The following is a 14739-nucleotide window of genomic DNA, read 5'->3' on the forward strand; positions in this document are numbered from 1 at the left end:
TATTGTGTGTTGTAAATTTTTTAAGTGAAATTTTCTTGCGCTCTGCCTTGCCATTTCTTTCCAGTAAGTATAATTTTGAAAAAATTAGAATATGTGCCAAATATTGAGTGCTGTGACTCTTCCTCATAAGAGATGTGTCAGATTCTATGTCTAATTGTATATTCTCTTCAGAGGAGATGATGCTTATTCTAAACCTTTTTCTCTATAACTTTTAAAAAGTGGTGCTGAGTATTCACTAGAGTGGCAAGTCTTTGTGCATTAATGCACTTGATTTGTGGAAATTACTTAAATAGCAGGTTATCAGATGGTTCTGAATGACAAAGGTGTTAAATTCGGGATTTTTTTTTCAAGCTTTAGATATGGCTGGAGAGTAATGAGACAGAAGGAATGTCTTACATTGTTTTGACTGCTGACAATTCCTAAAGAAAAGTGATAGAAGGGTTTTTAACAAAATAAATTGCATTTATTCTCTTTCCCAAGGTTACTCCTTTGAAGAGGGCAAAATTCAGTTGGGAATATAAATTCTGGAATCTTCATGAAGAAAATTAGTTAACAGTATAGACATGCCCTACAAATATCATCCACAGGCACTTCATTCAAGAACTTCAGGTGTCAGAGTGCCTGGAGCTTAGACATTAGAGTTGATTCCTTGGGGATTGGTTCCAGGACACCTACTTGGATACCAAAGTCCACAGATGCCCAAGCCCCTTTTATAAAATGTTGTAGTATTTGCATATTATGTATGCACATCCTCCCATATACTTTAAATCATCTTTAGATTACTTATACTGAATAGAATGTAAATAGTATTTACAATTGTGAATACAATGTATTTAGTTATGTAAATATGTAAATTTTAAAGTTATGTAAATATGTAGCTATGTAAATAGCTATAAAATAATATTTACAATTGTGAATACTATGTAAATAGTTGTGAACGTAACTATTGTGAATACTATGTTATATGTTATAGTTGTGAATGTAAATAGTATTCACTATTGTGAATACAATGTAAATAGCTTTCACAATTGTGAATACAATGTAAATAGCTTTAACAATTGTGAATACAATGTAAGTAGCTATGTAAATAGTGAATACAATGTAAATAGCTATGTAAATAGTTGTTATGCTGATTAGGGAATAATGAGAAGGAAAAAAAGTATACATATTCAGTACAGATGCAGTCATCTTTTTTTCCCCTCGAACATTTTTGATCCACAATTGGTTGAATCCACAGATGGGGAACACAAAGTCTTGGTAAATTTAACCAACAAGGAGGGTAAACACATCCCAACAGGGAAGGTAAACTGCACATCCATCAGTACCTCCAGAGGGCATCACTGGTTTATAGTTCAATACAGTGACTATATCAGAATAATGGCCTTTAGTTTTCCTGAAAGATTAAATTAGGCTTGCTGTTGTTGAATGAGATAATCAAACATATGATGTAATTTTAAAGGGTTTACATACAGAAGGCCTGCTGTATGTCCTGCTTCTGCTGTGTAAAAGATTCAGCATGGAATCATTGGAATTTTATGTACAGGATTTCATTATCTCATTTTCTATACAATTTTTCCTTCTGATCCAGAGACACGGAAAAACAAAGGGCAAGATGGAAATAAGGGATGAGAAGGTCTATGTGGAAAAACAGTTACAACTGGAGTGGTAACTGCAAAAACCAAGCAGCTTCATGTGATTGTTAGGACAGAAGAAATTTCTCCTTTGTAGCCTAGAGCAATATTCTCAAAATTTAATGCGCATGTTAATCATTTGGGGATCTTTTATTCATTTTTTCATGTGGGGATCTTTTAAAAATGCAAATTCTGATTTGGTAAGTCTGGAGTAGGTCGTGAGCTGCTGCATGCTTCAAAAGCTGATTATGTTTTGAGAACATGGATCTAGATGCTGGTATTGAGGTGGGAGACAAGTACTGCCATCTGAAACAACAGTCTTGGTAAATTTAGCCGACGAGGGTAAACACATCCCAACAGGGAAGGTAAACTGTACGTCCATCAGTACCACTAGAGGGCATCACTGGTTTATAGTTCAATACAGTGAATATATCAGAATAATGGCCTTTAGTTTTCCTGAAAGATTAAATTAGGCTTGCTAACTTGTTTAATGAGATAAACATATGATGTAATTTTAAAGGGTTTACCTTTTTAAAAATTTAATGATTGCTACATAAAAAGAGTATCAGTTAACTAATTTTACTTAGATGGAACTTCTGTAAGCTTAGTAGGTATGCTTAAATAAAGCCTGCTAATAAAATAGAGATTCAGACTCAATAGAATGGTTTTACATATGTAATATATGTTTTAAACAGCATAAAATAAACTCCCTCCTTTCTTAATGTGTCATTTTTCTGATTACAAAAGTAGCAGGTTCTTTTTAGAAAATTGGGAAGGAAAAAAGCAAAAACAAGAATGAAAAAACAAAACTATCTTGCCGCTCATAATTACTTAACATTTTGGTATATTTCCAAATGAAAACAATTATTTTCCTGTATTTTACAATTACTATGGCATCATGCTCCCCTTCACATTATAAGCATTTCCCCATATTTTTAAAGACAAGAATAACAAATTTGATTAATAGCATATTATTGTATAATTAGATGTCATGCAATTATTTAACCAATATTCAACTGGATATTTAAATTGTTCCCAGTGTTTTGCTTTTCTGTTCTTTTTAATCCTGCTTTTCTAGTTCTTAGAGAATTCGTCTGCCATAGATCTTTCTACTCAGAAGTAGAAGATACTGTACTGTAAATTTCTTGACCCTAAACCTAAGAATGAACAATTTGGTCCTACTTCTTTGATTCATAATCCCATTAGCATGTATTCTGTGAATCCTAAAACACAAAGTGACAAGGACTTTGAAATTTTCACTAGGTTGTTTCACAGTGCAAAAATCCTAAAGCTTTTACTTGAAAGGTTTCCAAATTTAAAAATAGTCTGTAACCTCTGATCCTATAGAATTCCAAAGTTAATCTTAGCTGTACAGTAACATACTGGAGCAATTATCAAAGTTTTGCTTTCCATCATGAAATACCAAATTCAAACTATGTAACACTGATGTAACAATAATCATATACTGTCCATATTCAAATTTCACCAATGTCCTAGTAATGACCCTTATAGCAATTTCACTTCCAATCCAGGATCCAATCCTGATTTATTGAGTTGGTCATTAATTATTATGTTTCTTGGTCTCATTTATTCTTCAGCAAATTTTTTCAAGTAATTGATTTCATGTAAGTTACCAAATTAGTTAGCATAAAATTGTTCATAATATTCCCTAATTAATGTCAGTTGGATCTATAATAATAGGCCCACTTTCATTTTGAGTTATTTGTTATTTGTGTCCTATCTTGTTTTTATTTAATCAATCTAGGTTGTAGCTTATCAATTTTTTAGCTTTGGCTTCATTTTATAATTTTAAAAATTATATTATTCTTCCTTTATCATTCAGTTTGAAGTATTTCCTAATTTCCAGTGTGATTTCTTTTTGACTCATGACATTATAAATATGTTTGATTTTCAAATATTTGGGAGTTTTCTAGATGGCTTAATGTTATTAATTTCTAATTTCATTGAGATACATGATTTCAGTATTTTTACGTGTATCGAGATTTTATGGCCTAACTTATGGCCTATCTTGTTGAACATGCCGTGTACATTTGAAGTTGTTGAGGCGATTAGGGTAAGGTCATTATAGTGTTCAAATCTATGCCTTTACTGATTTTTTCCAAGTTTTCTACCAATTGTTAAAAGGGATTTAAACACCTTCACTCATGGTTATGGAATTGTTATTTTTCCTATTTCTCCTTTTAATTCTGTCAATTTTTGCCCCATAAATCTTAAAATCCATTATTTGGATTTATGATTTTTATGATCTTGTCATATAGATATATGATATATATATATTTTATAATCTTAGTCATTACTACTTTAGGTTTCTTATGCTTACTGTTGCATGGTATGTGTTGTGGGAAGTCAGGGACCCCAAATGGAGGGACCGGCTGGAGCCGCGGCAGAGGAACATGAATTGTGAAGATTTCATTTTAATATGGACATATATCAGTTCCCAAAACTAATACTTTTATAATTTCTTACACCTGTCTTTACTGCAATCTCTGAACATAAATTGTGAAGATTTCATGGACATTTATCACTTCCCAAATAATACTCTTATAATTTCTTACGCCTGTCTTATTTTAATCTCTTAATCCTCTTATCTTGGTAAGCTGAGGATGTACGTCACCTCAGGACCACTGTAATTGTATCTGACTATACAAATTGATTGCAAAACGTGTGTTTGAACAATATGAAATCAGTGCACTTTGAAAAAGAATAACCACGATTTTAGGGAACAAGGGAAGACAACCACAAGGTCTGACTGCCTGTGGGGTTGGGCAGAATAGAGCCATATTTTTCTTCTTGCAGAGAGCTTATAAACAGACGTGTAAGTAGGAGAGATATCGCTAAATTCTTCTCGTAGCAAGGAATATTAAATATTAAGACCCTAGGAAAAGAATTGCATTCCCAGGGGGAGGTCTATAAACGGCCACTCTGGGAGTGTCTGTCTTACGCAGTTGAGATAAGGACTGAAATACACCCTGGTCTCCTGCGGTACCCTCAGGCTTATTAGGATGGGGAAAAAATCCTGCTGTGGTAAATCTGAGGTCAGACCGGTTTTCTGCTCTTGAACCCTGTTTTCTGTTGTTTAAGATGTTTATCAAGACAATACATGCACAGCGGAACATAGACCCTCATCAGTAATTCTAAGTTTGCCATTTGCCTTGTGATCTTTGCTTTGCCCTTTGCCTTGTGATCTTTATTGGCCTCAGAAGCATGTGATCTTGTTCTCCCTTTTGCCCTTTGAAGCATGTGATCTTTGTGACCTACTCCCTGTTCGTACACCCCCTCCCCTTTTGAAATCCTTAATAAAAACTTGCTGGTTTTGTGGCTCGGGGCATCACGGTCCTGCTGATATGTGACATCACCCCTGGAGGCCCAGCTGTAAATTCCTCTCTTTGTACTCTTTCTCTTTATTTCTCAGACCAGCCGACACTTAGGGAAAATAGAACCTACGTTGAAATTTTGGGGGCAGGTTCTCCTGATAGGTATGTATTTTTTTCATTTACTTACTTGCATTCTGTTAATGTAATTTTTCACCACAATCCAGACTCTCAGTAATCCTTTCCTTGCTTTGTTTAAAGATTTACTCCAAAAGTGTGGCCTATAGTTTTAGTTCAGCAAATACAAATTTAAAAGATTTATTTATGTGTATTTATGACTAGTTTCTAACGACATTATAAGATTCATCCAGGTTATTGCATGTAGTTGTAATTCATTTATTTTTATTCTCTAGAAGAAGAATTGCTGGGTCAAAAGTTATTCATATTGTCACATTTATTAGACAATGTCCAGTTGCTTTCCAAAGTGGTGGTACCAATTTATATTCCCTTAGTAGGGCTTGAGTCTGAGTGATTCACTTCCTAACCAACTCTTATTTTTGGAATTTTTAATTGTTGCCAACCTTATAGGTATGAAATACACACCATGATTTTAATTTGCATTTCTTTGATAATGAGATTAAGCCTTTTCCCATAAGCTTATGATTGTGTCCTATTGTCTGTTAAGTACCTGTTTAAGACTTTTTCTCATTCACCTGAGATTTTTAGACATTACTTTTTTAGGAATATTTTATGTATCCCAGTTAATAATTCTTAATCAGTTGTATCTGTAGCATAAGTCTTGCAAGGTAGTAGCTTAATAGTTTTCAAGTTTTTTATGGAGTATTTGGCTGATCAGACTTCCTTAAAATTAAGTTGAATTTACCAATAGTTTCCTTTAAGTTTGCACTTTTTAAATGCTCTATCACCTCAAAAAAGATCCAGTACTTTTATGGAGATAGTCCTTTTATTGTCATGTAAAATCCTACTAACACTCTGTTCTGTAGCTATTTCAAGTAACCGTGTGAATTAGTTGAGGAGGATTAGTAGGAGATTTGGTGCTCCCCAAATTCTGAAAGTGGGGCTTGAGTATTTTATTACTCATTACTGTGATCACATTTGTAGTTTTCATCTTTTGTTGTCTCAGGAAAGAAAGCATTTGCAAATGCAGAGCCCTTCAGAAGTTACCTTGAGTATTTTATTGCAGAAGAAAAATATGCCCTAATGGTGCCAATAGGGGTCAAACAACTTCTATAAAGAAAATTATTAAAATAATGTGAGTAAAATGTAGTGGCAATCCCTAAGAGGGAGGGATTTACAGAGAACAGAAAATGAAGAGGGAAAATAGTGATACATTTATTGGGTTCAATAACTGTTAAAAATTAATAGGAAACTAGAGCAAGAGGTATGTGGTAACCTAGCACTTAAGTTAGCTCTGTTATACTTCCAAAGGCATATTTGAGGTTTTGGCCTTCTGGGCAAGTTTTGGTAGGGTGTCTGTCATTTTCCCTTTACTGCTGGAAAAGAAGGCTCAAGAGGAAGAATCCAGGTACTTTGTATTTTAATGAGGACTATTTATTTGGGCCGATTGGAAATAAGTTAAAAATCTCTGCTCTTGAATTAAATCAGAGTTTATTTACCTCAGTGTTTGGAATTTTAGCAGTTCATGAGGACAAATAGTCTTTTTGTTCATTTCATAATCTCAGCTGTAGAGTTGCCCAGAGTGCTCAGATAAGTGTGTCTTTTCATTTTGATTTGCTTAGAAAGGATGTCAGTAGGGACTTGCTATTATGATGATATTGAGCTGAAATTTATATTTCTGAGGAAAATGAAAGACTATCAGAAGTCATTTGTTAAAATTTATTTATTCTGTCTTCCCCATCCCCATCAATATTTCTCCCTCTTTTAAAAGACTATTGCCTAGAATTTTATAGAATTAAGCCCTCCTATTCTGGGAAACTGTATTGTGGTCCTATTTATATTTTGTTTGAAGGGTAATTTTCTTTTAATGTAAGACTAATGCCATGTTAGAATTAGATTCTGTGAAAATATTTCTTGAAGCTTTGAATATATGTTATACCTATTTATGCAATTCAGGAATGCTTTCTGGTAGTGAAATGTAATGTTAAAAAATACCAAAAAAAGCAAGTATAAGTTTGAGCTAAAGTTAATGACTTTCTAATTGACTTATTTCCGTTTGGGCATGCTGGTTGATGCATGTGATATTTGAATAGAAATAAATTGAATGGATAATATTGTTAGGGGTGGTGAATATCTGAGTTACTGGTGGCAAATCTGTATGGGTCTGCAGCAATCTCATTTCTTGCCTCCTTGAAAGAAAGAATTCAACTGAGGGGCATAAGGCAGTAAAAGAGACCGAGGCAAGTTTCAGAGCAGGAGCAGAAGTTTATTAAAAAGCTTTAGAACAGGAAAGAAAGGAAAACACACTTGGGAGAGACCCAAGCAGGCATCTTGGAGGTCAAGTGCCTCGTTTAACCTTGAACCTAGGATTTTATATGCTGGCCTACTTCTGGCATCTTGCACCCCTTTCCCTTCATCCTTCCATTAAGGGTTATGGGGAGCCACCCACATGCATGGTGCCCTGCTTGTGCTTGGGATGTGGGCATGCACAGTGTGTTTACTGGAGTTTTATGCATGCTTATCTGAGGCTTTCTTTCAAATTCTGGTGGAATGCCCCTGGAAGGTCATACTCTGCCATTTTGACTCTTAATGCGCATGTTTGAGCTCATTCGCCCAGTTCCTGAAAGCTGCCAATTATCAATTTCAGGTGTTTTTATCAGTTGAGAAACTGCCTCTCCCTGGTGCTGGCTGTGACCAATTGTTATTTTAGAGAAGCAGAGTGACCATCACCTGATAGTCACCTGACATTCTGGTGGGTGGGGGCAACCCTCTCCTGCCCCACTCATGCATGACTAGCTACCTACTGTAACAATATGTAGAAGAAATACTATACCTTAAGCTTATTTAGAGTAGGAACTGCATCTTATCTGTCAGTGACTATGACATGTAGACTCTTGATAAATTCTTTTTGAAGTACTAATCAATTTGACTAAGAGTTGGAAATGTAGATTCCATTTCTGACTCTCATGTAGTTCTGTATGATCTTAAGTACTCAATTTCTTGATTACAAGAAAACAAATGAAATACGGTACTTGGAAGCTATAGTATCACTTATTTTTAAGCTTCTCAGGAAACATATTCAATGTTTACTCACCACTGAATTATCATTCTCAGGACTTCTCTCTCTGTAGGCTCATTCTTGTCAGCATGTATTTATGACTGTGTCTGTCTCATCTCTCATCTATATATACACATATATATGCAACACAAACACTGTTGCATATATTTTCTTTTACTTTCAATCTGTCTTTTTTTGACAATGTGTTTCTGAAAAATAACCACTTGCTTTTTCAATTAGTTTGACAATCTGTCTTCTTTTTTATTTTTATGTATGTATTTATTTTAGAGATAGGATTTCAGCTCTTTCACCCAGGGTGGAGTCAGCTCTTTCACCCAGTGGCATGATCACAGCTCACTGCATCCTTGACCTCTTGGGCTCAAGCAATTCTTCTGCCTCAGCCTCGCAAGCAGCTGGGACTACAAGTTTGCCCCACCACACCCAGCTAATTTTTACTTTTTTTTTTGTAGAGATGGGATCTCACTATGTTGCCCAGGCTGGTCTCAACCTCCTGGGATCAACTGGTCCTCATACCTCAGCCTCCCAAAGTGCTAGGATTACAGGCATGAGTCACCACGCCTGGCCTGTGTCTTCTAATTGGAGTGTTTGATCTGTTTGTATTTAATGTAATGATTGATATGTGTGGGTTTAAACTCCCATTTCCATTCATCCCATTTATTATTTGCTCCTTTATTCCTCCTTTCCTCTTGTGGCAGATTGCATTTCCCAAAAATGTATACACAAATACACATACAAATACGCACACACAGCCAGGTGCGGTGGCTCATGCCTGTAATCCCAGCACTTTGGGAGGCTGAGGCAGGCGGATCATTTGAGGTCAGGAGTTTGAGACCAGCCTGACCAACATGCTGAAACCCCATCTCTACTAAAAAAACACAAAAAAATTAGCCAGGCATGGTGGTGGGTGCCTGTAATCCCAGCTACTCGGGAGGCTGAGGCAGGAGAATCACTTGAACTGGGAAGTGGAGATTGCAGTGAGCCAAGATTGCACCACTGCACTCCAGCCTGGGTGACAGAGCAAGACTCCATCTTAAAAAATAAAAAGCAAATACACATACACGTTTCATCCACTTAAAAAAATTTTACAATGTGATTGACATATCTCCTACTGTTAATAGGTATCAATGTTTTCTCCACTTGAATTTTGATGGGAGCTTGTGACTGCTATTAAATGGCAGAGATTATGCTATGTGATTTCCAGTGCTAGGATATAAAAAGGATACAGCTTCTACCTAGCTTTTTCTCTCTTGTGTTGCTTGCCCTTCCAACCCAGCCACCATGCTGTGAGTAAGCTTGCTCTGTGGTAAGTGAGCAGGTCTATGCAAACCTACCCCCAAAGGCCAAGGGAGCTGAGACACTGAACAAAGAGAGTGACAAAACAGTTTCTCAAAGAGAAACATTTAATAGGGGCTTACAAACAGAAGCTGTGTCTCAGGCGGCTGTGAGACAAAGGATCCCCTCACTGTTACTCCCCAGACCCAGGGTTGATACACCATAGGGAAAGGATATACATGCTTCAGCAGGAATATGTAGGAATTTGCCTAAGGGTAGGATTTATGGTAGGTGCTCTTATACAAGAGATAGTAGATAAGGCAGAAATCTTAAAGGCATTCGTAGAAGTGGGATTAATCAGATGTCAACATGGCAGATTAGAATTCAAGATGGAGTTGCTATAACCTCCACACTCCAGCTTTCTAATCGGGCTTTTAGAATCTCACACACTGTCCTCTTCTTCAATGGTCTTTGAGTTTAGAGGAAGGGTGCTTGATATTGTACAGCTTTAGCAGCAGTGCACTGGCAATGGGAAACAGATCAGGCCCAATGGGATTTCAGATGAGAAAAAATGCATAGGCTTTCTTGAATCATCTCTAGTCTTTGGAGTACCATGATTTTGATTTTCTCGGATGAAGTAAAACAATGAGAGATAAATAACATTAATATGCACACAAGGGACTACAATCAAAAACAGAATTTGTATGCCAGAACAACAACAACAAAGAACCTATTCCATTAGGGAGCCAACTAAAAACAACATGAAGAAAATTAAAACCGGGTTTGTCTTTAGAGACTTCTTGTAGCCAGAAAATAATTTAGGATTTAGTCCAAATTGTAGGCAAGTAATAAAAACAATGGTTAAGACTAGAATCTAATCATGGGTGTACAATAGTTTTCTTCTGAAACAATTTTTTTCTAAGTTTCTGTAATTCTACCAAGGATAAATTATTGTAGGACCAATTTATTTGCAAAATGAATTTTAGTCTCATTATGCTTGGCCTGATTATTTGCATAAAGTGCAGCAAGAATAGTGATTGGCCATATAGATTCTTTTAAAATTGGCTTTTTTGGAACTTTTAAATAAAGAATCTCAGATTTTTTTAAAGCCTTGAGGCTAACAAAGCCAGGGATTTGCCATCAGGCTGCAATAGCTGTATAAATTGGGTGAATTCTTCTAAAGATTTCCAAATAACTAGAGGTTCCTGGGCATGTCAAAATGTGACATTCGCCGGACATGGTGGCTCACGCCTGTAATCCCAGCACTTTGGGAGGCTGAGGCAGGCGGATCACCTGAGGTCAGGAGTTGGAGACCTCCTAACAATGGTATTTCTGGTTTTAGATCCTTGAGGAATCACCATACTGTCTTCTACAATGGTTGAAGTAATTTATACTCCCACCAACAGTGTACAACTGTTCCTATTTCTCCACATTCTCTCCAGCATCTGTTGTTTCTTGACTTTTTAATGATCAGTATTCTAATGGGCATGAGATATTATCTCATTGTGGTTTTGATTTGCATTTCTCTAATGACCAGTGATGATGAGCTTTTTTTTAATATGTTTGTTGGCTGCATAAATGTCTTCTTTTGAGAAGTGTCTGTTTATATCCTTCACCCACTTTTTGATGAGGCAGTTTGTTTTTTTCTTGTAAATTTGTTTAAGTTCCTTGTAGATTCTGGATGTTAGCCCTTTGTCAGATGGATAGACTGCAAACATTTTCTTTCATTCTGTAGGTTGCCTGTTCACTCTGATGATAGTTTCTTTTGCTGAACAGAAGCTCTTTAGTTTAATTAGATTCCATTTGTCAATTTTGGCTTCTGGTGAAATTGCTTTTGGTGTTTTAGTCATGAAATCTTTGCCTGTGCCTATGTCCTGAATGGTATTGCTTAGGTTTTCTTCTAGGGTTTTTATAGTTTTAGGTTTTACATTTAAGTCTTTAATCCATCTTGAGTTAATTTTTGTATAAGGTGTAAGGAAGAAGTCTAGTTTCCATTTTCTGCATATGGCTAGCCAGTTTTCCCAGGACCATTTATTAAATAGGGAATCCTTTCTCTGTTGCTTGTTTTTGTCAGGTTTGTCAAAGATCAGATGGTTGTAGATGTGTAGTGTTATTTCTGAGGCCTCTGTTCTGTTCCATTGGTCTATATATCTGTTTTGGTACCAGTACCATGCTGTTTTGGTTACTGTAGCCTTGTAGTATAGTTTGAAGTCAGGTAGCGTGATGCCTCCAGCGTTGTTCTTTTTGCTTAGGATTGTCTTGACTATATGGGCTCTTTTTTGGTTCCATATGAAATTTAAAGTAGTTTTTTCTAGTTCTGTGAATAGTATTTATAAATTACTTTGGGCAGTATGGCCATTTTCACAGTATCACTTCTTCCTATCAATGAGCATGGAATTATTTTTCCATTTGTTTATGTTCTCTCTTATTTCCTTGAGCAGTGGTTTGTAGTTCTCCTTGAAGAGGTCCTTCACTTCCCTTGTAAGCTGTATTCCTATGTATTTTATTCTCTATGTAGCAATTGTGATTGGGAGTTCACTCATGTTTTGGCTCTCTGCTTGTCTAATATTGGTATAGTAATGCTTGTGATTTTTGCACATTGATTTTGTATCCTGAGACTTTGCTGAAGTTGCTTATCAGCTTAAGGAGTTTTTAGACTGAGATGATGGGGTTCTCTAAATATAGAATCATGTCATCTGCAAACAGAGACAATTTGTCTTCCTCTCTTCCTATTTGAATACCCCTTATTTCTTTCTCTTGCCTTATTGCCCTGGCCAGAACTTCCAATACTTTGTTGAATAGGAGTGGTGAGAGAGGACATCCTTGTCTTGTGCTGGTTTTCAAAGGGAATGCTTCCAGCTTTTGCCCATTCAGTATGATATTGGCTATGGGTTTGTCATAAATAGCTCTTATTATTTTGAGATATGTTCCATCAATATCTAGTTTACTGAGAGTTTTTAGCATGAAGGGGTGTTGTAAACATTTTAGCTTTTATAATCCTATCAATCCTTATATTTTATGCTCTAGTCTCAGGAACTTCTGTACTCCACCCCCAGACCATTTTACCCTCTCTTGTGAAAAAACCTCTGGGTTCCCAGCAAGGAGTTAAGCCAAGGGATGTGGGCCTTTTTGTCAATCTTTATCTGATTAGTCTGTCTCCACGTTGCCCCAGGAAATTATTAATCAGCTTTCTCATTGTAATTTTTGCCTTCTGATTTTTGAAACTTCCCCAATCTGGTGTAAATATAGAAAACTGGTTTGGGGCTCTTTAATGTTGGGGAACCAGCAGGGACTCCCTTTGGTCCACCCAACATTTGATAGTGTTGTATTAAGACTCAAAAGGTAAACAAAAATTTTATTATCTCTCATTAATACTATCCAAAAATCTTGTTCAAAAGAGAAAACTAAATTTTGCTTTGTGTTAGAGTATTATCAATAGTAAAGCTAATTTTAATAAAATTTTATGAATGATTTCATTGACTCTCACTCAGCTTTTGACCACACAAGAATTCCATAAAGCTTTTCTCTATCCAAAGGAATATAAATAAATCACTCTACCATAAAGACACATGCATATGAAAGTTCATTGCAGCACTATTCACAATAGCTTTTCACAGTTTCAAAGACATGGAATCTACCTAATGCCCATTAATGCCCTCTTACAAAATTGCTTTCTATGTTTCTCTTTCTCTAACTTTTAGATCTATTTAGTTGTATCTGTATCATTTCTTCCATTCATTTTGAAACAATCTTTAAAATACCACTAAACCGGGCCAGCATGCCTACATACTCCTAGTCTTTGTGCACGAGTGGGAGGTGGCAGGCCTCCAACGATGCAGCTAGTCTTTGTGCGTGAGTGGGAGGTGGCAGGCCTCCAACTGTGGCCTTCTCTGCTGACTGTTCTAGTGAGGCGTCCCCAGCCATGAACCATTTTGGTACCTGGTTGGTGGGAGGCATGGTGACCTCGTTGCTGCCACTGAAAGCCCGCAACAATGAAAATCTCAACAAAATTGGTATGTCTTTGGATGATATCATCAAACTAAATTGACAGGGAGGAAAGAAGCATAATTTTCTAACTGGAGCCTGGCAATTCAGGATGAGCGTATGATGGAGAATTCAACAGAATTCTGGCTTTGGTAAGACTAGTCTGAGCACAGAGGACGAGTAATGCCTGGAAAGAGACAGCTTTATGGAGTTATCACTGGCCTTGCATCTAGGAAAGCAACTGGAATTCACAAAGAAATTAATCCTATGAATCATCCATCTCTAGGTGACAGGAATATAGAACGATATTTTCTAGTGTTAAAAAGGAAGGCAAACCTTCTGGGACAAATATGAAGTGCAGAAAAAACCAGTTGCAGTTCTCAAGGGACCTAACCAGCTAAACAGAAAAAAAAACATTCCAGCCAATTTTACCAAGAATGGAAATAAGCCATCAGAAACACATGCGTCAGGCAACTTTTCATTTCAGAAGAGACGTGAAGGTTCAGACCCAGTTGAACACAACAGCAACTGCTGGATAACGTAGTAGGAAAGAGAACTCATCAATGGCAGATTTTTGTTGCAGGACTTCTTTTTAGTTCAGCTAAAGATGTGGTCCTTGTCCCATGGCCACAAAAATTTAGGCTCACAATTTGCGGAGTGAGAAAAATGGAACTTATTGGGCAAAAAGGAGAAAAGGGGGAACAGTTACTTTCGGCAAAGCCGGAATCGCAGCTAGTGCGCTCCCTGCCTCGCTATTTGAATCCAAGGTTCCACACAGGAAGAGGAGGGGCCAGGCTCCTCCCTACTGCAAATGGCAGAAACTTCGGTGGCACCCCAGTGTGCATTCCTCCCAGTTCGCCTGCGGTTGGAGTTTTTCCATGGACTCCTTCCCACTGGCTGTCTCACTTTCACCACAAACGGAGGAATTTTGACTCTATCTTTGGACGATCCTGGAGCAGTGCAATGCCTAATAACACAGAAATCAGGATTAATTCATACTGCTGTATCTTCATTTATAACAAAATGGAAGCAATCTGACATAACGAAAGTTCCTAAAGTGGAACCCTTCAATTGACATAAATTGTGCTGGAAAACAGACAGAGATGACTTTGAATGAGAAGTTTAGGATCCTGAAGGAACAAAGAGCCACTCTGACAAACAACAAAGGAGGAAGCTGCTTTGTAACTGTATTAGTCTGTTCACACACTGCTAATAAAGACATACCTGAGAGTAGGTAATTTATAAAGGAAAGAGGTTTAATGGACTCAAAGTTTCACATGGCTGGAGAGGCCTCACAATCATA

At 36.7% G+C, this 14739-nt stretch overlaps 1 pseudogene; it reads left to right on the forward strand.

The window, feature by feature from the left end:
• The first annotated feature begins 2343 nt into the window (after positions 1 to 2343).
• Positions 2344 to 14696, forward strand: LOC129398748 (UAP56-interacting factor-like; annotated as a pseudogene).
• The last annotated feature ends 43 nt before the right edge of the window (positions 14697 to 14739 follow it).

Source organism: Pan paniscus, chromosome 11 (genome assembly GCF_029289425.2).
Source record: "Pan paniscus chromosome 11, NHGRI_mPanPan1-v2.0_pri, whole genome shotgun sequence".
Taxonomy (NCBI): Eukaryota; Metazoa; Chordata; class Mammalia; order Primates; family Hominidae; genus Pan; species Pan paniscus.